Here is a 14,944-nt window from a genome sequence, read left to right as displayed (position 1 = left end):
AGAGGTTCTGTGCGCCGACTAACAGGTGTGATCACACTCCCCTGTCTGCGTATTTTCACTAAGTGCAGAAACGAACATATGTGTGACTGCCACCAAAATAGCATTCCTGTATCTCTCTTTCCCCCTTCCCTGGTAGGAACAAGTAAATAAGAACGTGATGTGATGTCATCATGCTTCCAAGTTTGCACACTTCCACAAGCAGCTACCCATAAAGTGGTGTGGGATTAGGGAAACGTGAAGTGTCATGTCACATATTTTTACTTAATAAACTTCATGTTGAGGAGAGCATACACAGGGCTGATGTTTTTGGTGGTAGCCACCTTTCTCCTGTAATTGTACGTTCTGCCATAAATGTCCTCCATGTTTCCATCATTTACCAGTAAAGGACATTTGCAAAACTATGAATGGAATGTGAGAAACACCCCTGATGATGCAAACATTTTAGACATTTCCCATTGGGTTATTTATTTTTTTTAAAAAATAATCATCATTTGATATTTGTGACTCATAACACAATACAACAATGTTGGTGACGTGGGGCATACATTTTTAAAGAAATCACAACACTACTCAACTACAACAGTAGCTGGTGTGGTCTTGAAGTTACAAATACAATGGTGCAGGAAGATTTGGAATCTTCACAAATAATGTAAAGGAAGATTTGAAATCTGCAATAGGACCCAGGAATTTGGCATTAGGCATATGGAGGAGATGGCAACCTATATGGTTAAAAAGGATCTCTCTGTGGGCACCCTTAGAAAGCATATATGAGGCAATAGACGACCCCAAATGGTGGAGAAATCTTAATGTTAAGGGATATCACATAGTCCAATATATGTAAAGAGGAGAGTCCTTAAAGTCATTGCAGGAAGTAACAGAGAACATAGGTAACCAATACTGGTTAAAAATTGGAGGGTTATATAATAAAATTCTAAAAGCCCAAGAGATAGGAAATATGAGATTAGAAGAGCCAATAGAGGAACTATTGGAAAACAAATGGAAAAAAACTAAACAAGGAATGATGGGTAAAATCTATAAGAGGATGATTACAAATAAAGAACTGACAACCCAACTTATTCAAAAGATGTGGAGTAAGGAAGAACAAGTTAACGAATCAAAGGTCGAAGGGATAATGAAAGGAATAGATGAGATTAAAGTAAGCAAATTTAGGGAGCTCGAACTAAAATTCTTTCTAAAATGGTATAAAACTCCGGCCCAGCTAGCTAATATGATACCAGGATTGAACCCTAACTGCTGGCACTGTGAACAAGCCAAGGGGTTGTTCTCCCATATGGATTGGGAATGCCCAGATGTAAGGGGACTTTGGAATAAAATCCTTAAGGTTATTAATGAAGTTTTTAAAGTGAAGTTACCTATAGACTTCAGTCTCATGACAACGGGTATACTAGGAAACACGGCCATAGAGAAAGGTGACCAGCACACCTTCAAAGCAATGATACTAGCAGGAAAGGCAACAATAGCTTTAGGTTGGAAAGATAGAGAAAAATGGACAGTAGAGGTCTGGATAATTATTTGTTTGAATTTATTCAGACAGACATCGTGGCAGTAACGTCACAGGAAATAACATGGAGGGCCAAGTCAACTATTATAAGGACCAGATGGAACCCCTATCTTCAATGGATAACAACTACTGGATCAGAAGACATTCAGTGGAAATTAAAGACATTGTGCCCGTGGCTGAGGACAACTGTTTGAACCCTTCCAATGGATTGTGGGGGAGGGGGTGGGAAGAGAAAGGAAAAATGGTACGGGAAATTAAAAATTGGAAGAAGAGAATATAATGTATGTAAAAATTCTTGTACTTTAATAAAGAACTTTTTAAAAAAATTAATAGGGACCCAGGTGGCACTGTGTTTAAACCACTGAGCCTAGGGCTTGCTGATCAGAAGGTCAGCGGTTCAAATCCCTGTGACGGGGTGAGCTCCCGTTGCTTGGTCCCAGCTCCTGGCAACCTAGCAGTTCGAAAGCACGTCAAAATGCAAGTAGATAAATAGGAACTGCTACAGCGGGAAGGTAAACGGCGTTTCCATGTGCTGCTCTGGTTTGCCAGAAGTGGCTTTGTCATGCTGGCCACATGACCTGGAAGCTATACGCCGGCTCCCTTGGCCAATAATGCGAGATGAGCGTGCAACCCCAGAGTCGGTCACGACTGGACCTAATGGTCAGGGGTCCCTTTACCTTTACCTAAAAAAATAATATTGATGTGGGTGTCCAACATGGCATCCACAATTGGCAAATGTGACTGTTTATGTATTTGTCACATTTGTATCCCAGATTCAAATGAGCATACATGGGTGGTGTGTGTCATTTCATTTTACAGATAACAATTCTATGAGATAGATTAGAGACAGCAGTGTATTCAAGACTGTGTATTCAGTGTATTCAAGTGTATTCACAAGAGCTGATGTGTAATTATATATATATATATATAATTACACATCAGTTGTGTTTGTTGTGGGTACATTGTGTGGGTAAGGAGATGCATTTCTTCAAATACAGTGGTACCTCAGTTTATGAACACAATTGGTTCCGGAAGTCTGTTCATAAACTGAAGCGTTCATAAACTGAAGCGAACTTTCCCATTGAAAGTTCTGTATTGGAAAGTGAAGTAATCCGTTCCAGATAGGTCCGCGGCGTTCGTAAACCAAAAATTTGTAAACCGAGGTGTTTGTAAACCGAGGTTCCACTGTATACAATTAAGCTAGATAGAAATACTATAGTCCCTATCAGCCACAGTCAAACATGGATCCCCAATACATGTTTACTTTGACAGCAGGTGAGACCAGTACTGTATTCCTGTATCTACCATACTCATCACATCAGTCGGAGGCTGGGGGCTCACATGACAGCATGCAAGGCTGAGGGAGAGGAGATTCCTACACAGAGAAAACTAGCATATAAGGGTACAGGTCAGGCTAAAATCCTTGTCTTTGAAACCTAGTTTTCTATATGAAGGGAACTTCTGCAGGGAAGAGCATTCAGCCATGTGAGATCCTTTCTGTTTGCTTAAGCAGCATGGTCTGGACACAAATGGCTGTTTGTGAGAGCACACTGAAGGGTGGACGAGGAATGTGTCTCTTCTACATAGGTTTGCTGCAGCATTAAACATGTTCATTAAAAATGATTATCACAGAAAGTGTGAAATGGCACAAAGTATCACAGATAAGCAAGAATTTGAATCTGGGTTTTCCTCATCTAGATTCAACACTCTTAACCACTGTATCACACTGGATATGTGATAGTTGATACCTAACTTAACCAATAAAATGGCTTATTATTCTTTTACCTCTGGTTTAATTACTGTTTGTCATTGTATTTGTTTGCATTTTAATGGTTTTGTTATGAGTCACCTTGAAGTCATTTGTGGATAAAGAACATCTTAAGGAAAACAAGCAAACAGATGCACAGGGGATATATCCATTGTTTCCTTACACAGTATCCCCATTTGTCGTTTGGTTTAAATCAGGCCCCACCAATCCATCATAAGGTTGCAGCGTGTTTCATCTAATGCCTTGGAATTATGGGAATCTTCATTCGGATGAGCGCTTGGTCAAAGAGCAGAGCGGGGTCAATGAAAAATTAATTGAAAGCAACCTGTAAGGCTTCCTATATGGGATGACAGCTCCCTCCCCATTAGGGAGGATGTCTGTGATATAAACAACTCCTTTGTATTCTTCACAATAGGTAAGAATGATATAAAAGATTTTTTTATACTACTGAGAGAACAGCCTTTCTACTGAGATTATACTACCCACTTCCAGCTGGTAACTTATACTTCACGACAGCCTTTTATCCATTATCAAAGCTACAAGTAGAAAAGCAGATATTCCCGATCTCTAACACCCTCTGTTCGGTTCTCTCTGTAGAATTTCGGATGCTAAATCTTCCCGTTTAACAAGCCCTCAGATTTCCTTGCCGCTGCTGTTGTCGGCTCTAAAGATGTCTCTCAAGTCTTTAGCCTGCTTGTCTAACCTAAACTCAGCAGAATTCCACAGGAATGGAGACTCGTTTGTTTTTACAACTGTATATTAGCTATGGAGAGGGAGAGGAAAAGGCAAGATAGCAGCACTCTGCTCCTACTGAGCAGACCAAGAGTGCTTTCCCAATGACTGTAGCAGAAAGAGGAGTGGACCCTTAAAAAGATACGTAAAATTGTATGTGGCAATATATCTCTTTGAAGTTTATTGCTGCTCCGGTCTCAACTTATCTCAAGCTTTAGTATCTCTTAACAACCAGTGTAGAACAAAACAAACACAAATACGTCCAGGGAATACAAAGGGCACCTCCCCACACTGGAGACTGCTGTGTTGCTGGTTAGGTGCTACAGCGCTGAACTGGCAAAGCTTTATACAATCCAGTGTTTGATGGCGGAACACAGGGACATATTTGGCTTTGGAAGTGATGTGTGTCAATCAACTGACCATTTTGGTTCATTTGTTTTAAAAATAAAGAGTATCAGATAGCTTTCCTTGCAGTGGATTTGATTGTATTATAGAAGAGCTGCAAATGTTCTCAGCAACATTTGCTAGCTCGACAAGATGTTATGGGAAGAATGAAGTGTAAGCTAGGAATTGGAATTTTCTATTCATACTCAGGGCTTGGCATGGTATGCAATGGAATCAAGAGGCATCTATTTCCCATTCAGATTTTCTACGCCAAGTTCACATATCATGCTAATCTATGGGTGCGGAACCTTTGGCCCTCCAGATGTTGCTCAGCTACAATTCCCATCATCCCCAGCAAGCATGGCAAGATGCTCCCCACATCTGTATTAAACTATGGTGATATATGACTTGAAATGAGCCCGAGTGAGCCTCAGGACACACACTTGAAGAGTCATAGAATCACAGAATTGTGGAATTGGAAGGGGGCCTGATGATCATTTAGTCCATCCCCTTGCAATGCAGGAATCTCAACCAGGTCATACATAACAGATGGTCCTCCAGCCTCTGCTTAAATCAGAGTGAAGAAACAGAGTCCACCACCTCTTGTAGGAGTCTGTTTCACTGTCAAACAGCTCTTACTGTCAGAAAGTTCTTCATGACGTTTAGTCCCTTTGCCTCCTGGCCGCACAGTTTGCTTAAACTTGATCTGCCGTTGCATCCAAACTCAAGTTGGATGTTATTGGAGTCCAGCTCCCACCAGCCCCAGCTGGAATTTGTAGACTAAGAGCATCTCGAGGGCAGATTAGCCACCTTTTCTTTACACTAACTGAGCTTAGTTTAAGCAAGCCACATTCATAACCCATAGGTAAAAGTTGGCTTGTTTTGTCACTGCCCCTGTTAATTTGCTGTTTGGATTACAGTACCTGGAATCAGCCCAGTTGCTACTTGTGTGTGAAAGGTGCTTATGCAGAACTGGAAAACCAGTAATACTGGGTAGCTATTGTGTGTTAGGTTGGCAGAGAATGCAAATCTCAGTTTAGGTGAGGTGTTTGTAGGAGGGGAAGAAGCAAGATTATTTACTTATTTAGATAATTGATATGCCGCCTATGCAAAAGTCACAGGGCAGTTTACAACAAAGACGTAAGATGTAAAGAATACATCAAAATAAGATATACCCTAAAATATGCAGTACAACAAGTAACACTAAATAGTGATTTATTAATGTCAGCAGCATCAACTAATCCATTTATCTCATCATGTATCTCTTCCTCCAAAGGTCCACCCCAAAAATATGCATCTGAACCAACTGCCTATGGAGGGAGTTCTGCATGCATGCAGGGAAGCGCCTCTGGAAAGTCCCCCCAATCATTCAGAGATCTGAAACTATAGATCAGGCATCCCCAAACTGCGGCCCTCCAGATGTTTTGGCCTACAACTCCCATGATCCCTAGTTAAGAGGACCAGTGGTCAGGAATGATGGGAATTGTAGTCCAAAACATCTGGAGGGCCGAAGTTTGGGGATGCCTGCTATAGATGCTCCACCAAAGCATCCATTCATGCCCTTAACATCCATTCAAGTCCTGTACAGAGTACCATAATCCAAAAGAGAGAGGCCACTGTCCTTAAGGAGCTTACAGTTTTAAGATTCAGCAGTGGGGGAAGTTGTGCAAAGGCAGGGGGGAAAGGAAGGAAGATCAAAAGGCCAAAAACATGAGAAGGGGATGCAAGAAGATCTGCCAAAGACAATGAGGGAAGATTATGTTTACAAATTGGGCCACAGAAGTGCTGTCTGTGAGATGCTCTCCTCATTCATGCCTTCAGGGTTACAAAAATTCACATATTTTAGCTAACTTACCTCTGAACTAATACCGTGATTCTCCAACAATTTATGCTAACATTCATCACTGTATGTGCAGTGAACTCGCTGTGCTAGACTCCCACCATAAGGGCTCATCTGCTTCCTTATGACATCTGGATCTCATCTACTAGCTTGTAGTTTTCTTCTGCTCTGATCATTTATCAAAAATACTAAGTGTTCCCTGACATTTCCTACACACATTCCCCATATCATTGGCAAGGTAAGAAATACAGTAGAAGCTTTGCAAGAGCTCAGCTGACTGGTTAACTCAAGTTCTCTGCAAGTCAATGTACATAACTAAGTTAACAACGGATGGATCAACTTTGCTATCTACAGGAACCTACAAACAGCAGAACAGCAGCAACACCAACATTTTGATCTATGTATTAGACTGAAACGGACTTCTTGTAGGAGAACTCCCTGGTGTTGGAGTCCTTACTACACAAAGTAATGACACCTACAGAGACCTGTTGAATATGTGACCAGGATGAATTAGTTTTATTTCAGTAAGACTACTCTGTTAAGAATCTAAATTTGCCTGTTTGGGCTTTTAAAATGTTGAAAGGTCTTATTTGGCACAGACAGCCAACAGCCATGTCCTGCAAGTAAGTCAAATAAGGTTCTTATATAACCCACTACAATCTGCGACTTTTGCACACAAAACACGTTTCCTGTCAGAAAGGGAAGCAGGAGTAGATCTCAGCAGCTGAAAGACTTATCAGTAAACATACTCTGTTAACAGCTTGTTCCTGAAAGTAGTAAGCAAAATAGTCATGATCTGGCAGCACACTAGATAAAGCTGATCTGCACATGGGGAGTTGTGGCCTACAACTGGGTCATGATGAGTGGCACTGGGGGCACTATAACCTTTGGCATTTGTGGGGGGGGGGGCAAAAGAGAAACAACCATGTAATCTCTGTTTACGTGTAGCTTTTTGCAGATGTTATGCTGAGGATGTGCACAAAGAGTGCACAATCCTGCTCGCTCCTCTACACATGCTCCGTGTACACAGATTTCTAATATGTGCACAGCTATGTGGGAAGAAACTGAGAATGACTGACAAAAACAGAAAAACAGGGAAATGATAGAGAGAGGGAGATACAGTAAAGGTAAAAGTGGCTGGGATTCATAGGCTCACATGGTCTTCTTTGTATATATTTGGGGTTTGGGGGGGGGACCTTTTTATCACAGCCCAAGAAGACACTTGGAATGTCAGCAGACCCTTCTGAATAATGGCCAACACAACAAAAAGTGGTGAAGCAGATTCCCCATATGTGCACAGGAGTGATTTAAGCATGCTCATTTACAGTTCAATCCCAGCAAAATGAGCACATTAGTTGGTCATGCAGTTTGCTGGACTAGCACAAAGCTGTGAAATATGGCGTTGTATGGGCAATGCAATGATTCTGCACTGGCCTGTAGATTCACACACACAAAAGATGAGTGTAAGCGTGTCACAGACCTACAGGATATATCTGTGCTCAAACTATTGCTACTTCCAATATGGCTTAAATTGCAAGTTCAAAAGGAAAAGGCACAGTGTAACCCAGATAAAAGTACCAGTGCTCTTCTTTGAATAGTAGATAAGCAAAGCAAACAGCCCTCTTGTCCCTTCAAGCATGTACATAAATATGAAGCAAACACTCAACATGCAATGTTCAAATTTTAGATACAGGGGATTCTGTAATCTCAAAAAAAGGAGGGCAAATCATGCATATGGTGAATGCACTGGAAAGGGGAGGAGAGTATCCTCTTCTACTAAGTGTCTACCACATGAAGAACTTAACTGGCCTGTTAAACATAGGATCAAGGTCCCTATGCCAACATCACACCTTGGATTAATGGGCCTACATTGGATATGCTGTTGGAAGGAGAGTAACAGATCATCTAATGCACCACCACTCTGCATAGGCTGAAAACATCCCCAACCACCTTTTGAAAACCATAGGACAGGGGTCAGCAACCTTTTTCAGCCATGGGCTGGTCCACCGTCCCTCAGACCTTGTGGGGGGGGGGCAGAATATATATATATATATATTGGGGGGGAATGAACGAATTCCTATGCCCCACAAATAACTCAGAGATGCCCTTTAAATAAAAGCACACATTCTACTCATGTAAAAACTCCAGGCAGGCCCCACAAATAACCCCGAGATGCATTTCAATTAAAAGGACACATTCTACTCATGTAAAAACACGCTGATTCCCGAACCATCCGCGGGCCAGATTGAGAAGGCGATTGGGCCGCATCCGGCCCCCGGGCCTTAGGTTGCCTACCCCTGCCATAGGAGATCCCTCAATTAGCCTTGGTATTGCATTTCATTGTGGAATTCCTCTGATATGCACATTTCCTCTAGTGCTGAACCCAAGTCTATTCTTGTAGTTTTTTGTTCCTGCAGATGGAATAAAGGTAAAGGGGTAAAGGGACCCCTGACCATTAGGTCCAGTCGTGACCGACTCTGGGGTTGCGCGCTCATCTCGCATTATTGGCCAAGGGAGCCGGCGTATAGCTTCCAGGTCATGTGGCCAGCATGACAAAGCCGCTTCTGGCAAACCAGAGCAGCACATGGAAACGCCGTTTACCTTCCCGCTGTAGCGGTTCCTATTTATCTACTTGCATTTTGACGTGCTTTCGAACTGCTAGGTTGGCAGGAGCTGGGACCGAGGAACGGGAGCTCACCCCGTCGCAGGGATTCGAACCGCCAACCTTCTGATCAGCAAGCCCTAGGCTCAGTGGTTTAACCACAGCGCCACCTGAAGAAGGACACTGTGTGATAAAGGAGCGTCTAATGAAGATGAGGCAATCCAGCTAGCCAGTGAAAATAGTTGCATAGTAACTTATGAGTGGAAGCTCCTGGTTCAAATACCAGCTCAATGAATGCATTGCCAAGAAACATACAACCACACCATTGGGTCCATCCAGCCAAATATTATTTCATATTGGCCACAAGGGTTTCAGGGATGGGTCTTTGCTGGCCTAGCTACTTAACATCTCTTAAAGGCTGAACCTGGGTCTGTTTGCTTGTGAAGCATGTGCTCTGCCACTGAGCTATATGCCCTCTTCCCACCTAAGAAAGGTTGTTGTAAGAATTATTGAAAGGATGTGTGTTAAGTGCCTGGAGGCTGTGAAAATGTCCATGCTTCATTTTACATCCCAGTCTTAAAAGTAGCTGTGGGAAAATCCTGTTGGTGGATGACAGAAATGGATAAAACAAGGTGCAAATGATTTGCAATTGTATTCTCAATTGTGTTCAGGTATGAGCACTTGAATCACAGTTCCTTGTTAAGTGATTCCCCATTCCTCTCAATGGTGCTAACCAGAGCTTTTCTTATAGAAAAAAGGTGTTGGTAATGTGTACTATTATTTACTTATTTAGACCAACAAAAATGTAGAAATATTAAATATCTGTCCATTGGGGGAGTAGAATTAGGGGGAGGGAATGAAAGAGGGTGTTGCAGGGAGGCATATTTAAATGCTGCCAGTGGCAAATAAAATTACTGTGGATTTGCATCTGTATAGCTAAGGACACATAAAAACAAAGAACTGAATTCTGCTGAAACCAGTGAGATTTATTTTCAAGTGTACACATACAGGATTTAAGTTTCAGTGGGCTCAAAAAAGGAAAAAAGAAGGCATTTTCTGTTAACCAGTTTCTGGCATCAGGATTCTTTTTATTCTGTTCTGAACTGCCACATATCAAAATAAGAGTAACAATAAAATCCCATACAACAGTGATAGTATTTGTCAAATCTGTAGGAGGTTCTCTTGTTCTTAAAAAATCCAAAATGTTACTTTGCTATGTGCATCGTTATGCAGGCTATGGTCACTATAAAGCCTTTTATTAAGATTCCTTTCCCCCCTTGCGCGCGTGCACACACACACACAAAATTGATTCCTAACATTGTTTCTGTTTTCCTTTTGCAAGGCCGCCCCTTATCAAGTTATGTATGAATGAACAGAAGTGCCTTTCATCCCTCTCTCCCTCCTCCCAAACTTGCCTTAGCTGTTCAAAAGAAATGACTAAAATAGCAGCAGCAAAAATCCAGCCTGCAGCCTGCCAGAAGACCCGCACGCGTCCCATTCTTAAAGGCATGTGAAAGGTTGGAGAGCTCAGCAAAAATTTTATGTACGGGAGCAGGCCCAAGGAAAACTCACACGCCATAACCAATTGTGGACAGAGGATCATCTATCAGCAGACAAATGCAGGATCTCCAGAATGTCTCTCCTCAAATGAAATAATATATCTTTGAAAGCCAATGCCTGTTTTAGGCCCGAGGCCCATATATCAAGCCTGAGAGGCTTGTGGATACGCTCCAGGGCCATTAACCTTCCACCTGTTTCCCCTTGTCCTTCAGGATGAGACCCTGCCCTTGATTTTACTCCCTTCCCTTGTTCATCTTCCGACAGAGTGCAAATGTAAAGCAGAGGGCCTGCGAAATAATTCAAAGGCAATGGACCAGGGACATGGTTACAAATCTCTGCCACTGGCACTGTGACTTATGCAGGCAGTTTGTCACACATGAGCCAGGTGACCTCTATGACATAACAGAGAAAAATATCGCCAGAGATCAAAAGAGGAGACTCAGGGCTCTGTGGCTAACTTGAGGGGTTACAAAGCGATATTAGATAAGAACTGAAAATTTCCCCTTTTCTAAAGCCTCCCACCCACTCAATCAATACAGCTAGGAAGTCTGTTTCTCAACATATAATCTTGTACACTTAACAAACGGGGAGGGGGCAACTTCTTTGTGTCCTTTTTTTATCTTATGTACAAAGAGGGACAATAGTACAAATAGTTTTAAACTCCCCCATCCACTCCCATTTCAATCTTTTATCTAGAAACATCTCACAGGTGAAAATCTAATCTACTTTGTTAACACACGCCTAGCCTCACCAAGAAGAGTTTGGACTTGATATCCCACCTTTCACTCTCCTTAAGGAGTCTCAAAGCGGCTAACAACCTCCTTTCCCTTCCTATCCGACAAGAAACACTCTGAGGTGAGTGAGGCTGAGAGACTTCAGAGAAGTGTGACTGGCCCAAGGTCACCCAGCAGCTGCATGTGGAGGAGCGGGGAAGCGAACCGGGTTCACCAGATTACGAGTCCACCGCTCTTACCCACACCACCACGCTGGCCTGAGGCACCCACCCACATGCTACTGTGTTACACACCGGTTCTTATTCCTCCACTCTACATTGCCTTTGTTTAATAACAGCTGCAACTCATGCAAGTTCAGCAACATGAGAATGGTCCTTCTCAGTAGTGGCTCCCCACTTACGGAATGCTCTCCCAGGGAGACATGCTTGGTAACATCACAGTCAAGGCAAGGCAGAAATGTTTCTTTTCCACCTAGCGTTGGGGCCTTAAATTATCTGTGGCCTTCTTCGGTGAGTGGGAGGTGTTAGTCCTGCTTTTATATAAATACAAGTATGTTTTTAGCTTTTACGTTGGTTTTAATATATGTGCTATTTTTCTGTAAGTCATCCAGGTGGGCATGCATTTACATCAGGGGTGGGGAACGTGGTCCTCCAGATGTTGTTGGAATACAGTTCCCACAATACCAAAATGTTGGCTGAGCTACCTGGTGCTGATAGGAACGAGTGTGACAACATCTGGAGGAGTACGAGCTTCTCATCACCGATTCCATGAATGTGCACTAGAGTCAACACGTGTCAAAATGTACCCCTTCCCATCATTTAGAAATTTTAATTCTGGGTCCCTGGAGGAGGCGCTGAAATCTGGCAAAGTATTCTACAGCATTTCAGTGCACACTAGCAACATTTTGGAGATACATGACTAACACCTGCTCCAAAAGCAGAATGCCAACCAAACTGGAAGAGTTATTTTCCAGTCATGTACCAAAAGAACAAGGAACGTCCATGGTAAATAAGTAGAGTTGGATTGCATGAAATCTCAAAGATCAGCAGTGGGCAAATTCTGATGCGTGTTTGTGTATGTTTAAAAAAGATTACCATATTTTTCAGTGTATAAGACTAGATTTCCTCCCTAAAAAATAATGTCGAAAATGGGGGGGGGCATCTTATACACGGATATATCTCCCCCCATTTTCTTAAATCTGAGTCCCCAAAAATAGGGGGGTGTCTTATACATGGGGGCATCTTATAGACGGAAAAAATACTGTATTTATGCTATAAACTGTGAACTAGAACTGTGTTCAGGGTTATAATCATAATTTTCATGGACTGTTCATTTTTCAGGCACTCATCCTAAATAATTAAAACACTTATGATGGACAGAGTTTGCCCATGCCCTATTTTCAAGGAAATATAAAATGTTTGCCTAAACAAACTTTGTTTGCTTCTACCTTCCATTTCAAAACTACATGTTTGCAGAGTAGGGCAGGATTTTTTTTTTCAAAAATGATGCAACAACTGCTTTAATGTGGAAAACTAATATAATAAAGAGCAAATTGGTGTAGCAATACAATTCAGAGTGTTATTTTGTTGTGTCATCCCCATTCTGAAAACGGAAAATAACTGCAATGGATAGGAAGAAGTTCTAATTCACAATAATTTAAAGCTATCATTTTCCCAAAGAACACAGGGCAGTAGACATTGAGAAACAACTTCGCTGACAACGATATTTGTACAATAAAAAAATGTAATATACACTACAATCCTGATTTGAAAACGCATAGCGTATAAAGCTGTGGCTTTCAACTACAGGAAATAGTCAATTGGAAAGAACCAAACCTTAATTAGAATGAATTTATTATTTCAATTCATCAGCTCAAGTTGTACACATGACATGTCCCAGCTGTTTTGTGCATTCAGGGTTTCTCTGCTGGGTGCAGATGAAAGAACAAGGCCTATTACAATCCACCCTCACTCCTGCAGTGACTTAATGGCTTGTCTGGTATGGATATTTAATTTTCCCCCTTTTCATAAATTATTATCTGCCTTTACAATCCAGTGAATGATGATGAAGCTCGATTCCTGAATGTAACTGTTCAACTTTATTCTGAGACACCTGTGAACATTTACAGTGAGGGTCAAACTAGATGAGATGTTGGACATCCATGATTAGATCTCATATTTTTTGCCTCCCCTGATTCCCTTAGAACCACAGAATTTGACTCTTTCTTCCTATGTTGTTATTTCAGTGTAAATTATCCCTGCTAGGGAAGCTGTATGCACTGGCGTAGGAAGCCGCTCGGGCACCGGGAGCGGCAAACGTGATGCGCACCCGGGGGCGGGGCGGCGCTACATAGTACGCATGCGCAGTGTTGCTACGTACGACACATGCATTGCTACTCAGTGACGCATCGACGCATGTGTGCTACATAGTGGGGTGCCGGAGCTGGGAGCAGTGGGTGGGTAGAAGGGGACGCTTTTCCCTGCCAGCCTCCAGCCTCCTGGTAAAAAGCCTCTCTCGGCACAGTGGCGGCTGGCTTGCTCGCTCGTCACCTGCTCTATTGGCGCACACTTTGCTTCTTCCTTCCTGCTGGGCATAGCCGCAGAGGCGAGGGGTGGGCCAGGGAGGCTTTTTACCAAGCGGTGTGGCGTGGCTTGGGAGTCGCGGGGGGCGCGGCGAGTGTCACCCCCCTCTAGGGTGGCACCTGGGGCGGCCCACCTCCAACACAACCCTTGCTACGCCCCTGGCTGTATGTGTACCCATATATTTTCCTGAATACTACAAATACCAGCTTCCAAGCAGGGCCAATTCCAAGACATTGTTCCACCTGGGGCAGTGCAACAAAGGGTACCCCTCTCCCACTAAGGCACATAATGTCCAAGGCATGCAAAGTTATTTTGGCACCTAATCCCACAAATGCTTCTTCCCCATCCTGACAATAAAATCCAGACCCAATCAATTAAATAACGAACAATTCGCTGCACTCTACAGGACACCCAAATTGCCCCCCTGAAGCAACTGCTTCATTCTGCATGAAGGTAGGGCTGCCCCTCTCCTGGGGTGGGGTGAGATTGAGAAAAGGAATATTTACATCAGGAAAATATCATTGGGAAAACAGTAACACTCCTCCCCCAGCTTCATTTGAATGAATGCATGAGAGATGTGGTTGCAGTTCTCCAACATTGTGTCTAGCTTGGCCATGAAACACTTCAGTGTAAAGACATATCTGCCTGTTATTATGTATTCTAATGACTTTGCACTCAGTTTGGCTCTCACAGGGCCTTATGACAATTAAAATTGCATGACAAGAAATGAGTAATTTCAAATATAGGGTTGAATCCAACTAACTCAAGGCTGAATTACTGGTATCCATGGTACGATTAGAGCAACTGCACTAGGGCCCATGCCCGCAAGCAGCCCCAGAGTCTGAGCTTGCTTTTTTTTTTTTTAATGAATGAATGAATGCATGTCACTAACCCTTCCATAAACCGAGTTACAAATCAAAATGTGTGAGTTGCTGGCTTTGCAGAGCAGTTCCAAAAGTCTGCAGGGCTCCTCGCTCCTCCCACTCTGATTGGCTGTGAAGTAATCATCTCCCCTTCTCTGAACTCAGGATAGCTCAAGCTAATAGAGCATGAGACGCTTAATCTCAGGATTGAGGGCTTGAGCCCCACGTTAGGCAAAAGATTCCTGCATTGCAGGGAGCTGGACTAGATGACCCTTGTGACCCCTTCCAACTCTACCATTCTATGATTCTTTGGAGCGAAAAATGAGTGTTTGCGTGGAAAGTGGTTGCACTTTCCAC

At 42.7% G+C, this 14,944-nt stretch overlaps 1 protein-coding gene and 1 long non-coding RNA gene across 5 annotated transcripts in view; one reads left to right on the top strand and one right to left on the bottom strand.

Annotated features, from left to right (window-relative positions):
* Positions 1–1,686, top strand: part of LOC148684990 (uncharacterized) — an 87,840-nt gene extending 86,154 nt beyond the window's left edge. The window contains exon 3 of the long non-coding RNA XR_015950953.1: positions 1,552–1,686. This is a non-coding gene — a long non-coding RNA (uncharacterized LOC148684990). The remainder of the gene's footprint in view (positions 1–1,551) is intronic.
* Positions 1–14,944, bottom strand: part of NR5A2 (nuclear receptor subfamily 5 group A member 2) — a 114,818-nt gene that overhangs the window by 59,290 nt on the left and 40,584 nt on the right. The gene's annotated exons all lie outside the window — the stretch shown is intronic.

The sequence above is a fragment of the Zootoca vivipara genome, chromosome 7 (genome assembly GCF_965207765.1).
Source record: "Zootoca vivipara chromosome 7, rZooViv2.hap1.1, whole genome shotgun sequence".
Lineage (NCBI taxonomy): Eukaryota > Metazoa > Chordata > Lepidosauria > Squamata > Lacertidae > Zootoca > Zootoca vivipara.
This window is presented reverse-complemented; position numbering and strand designations above follow the sequence as displayed.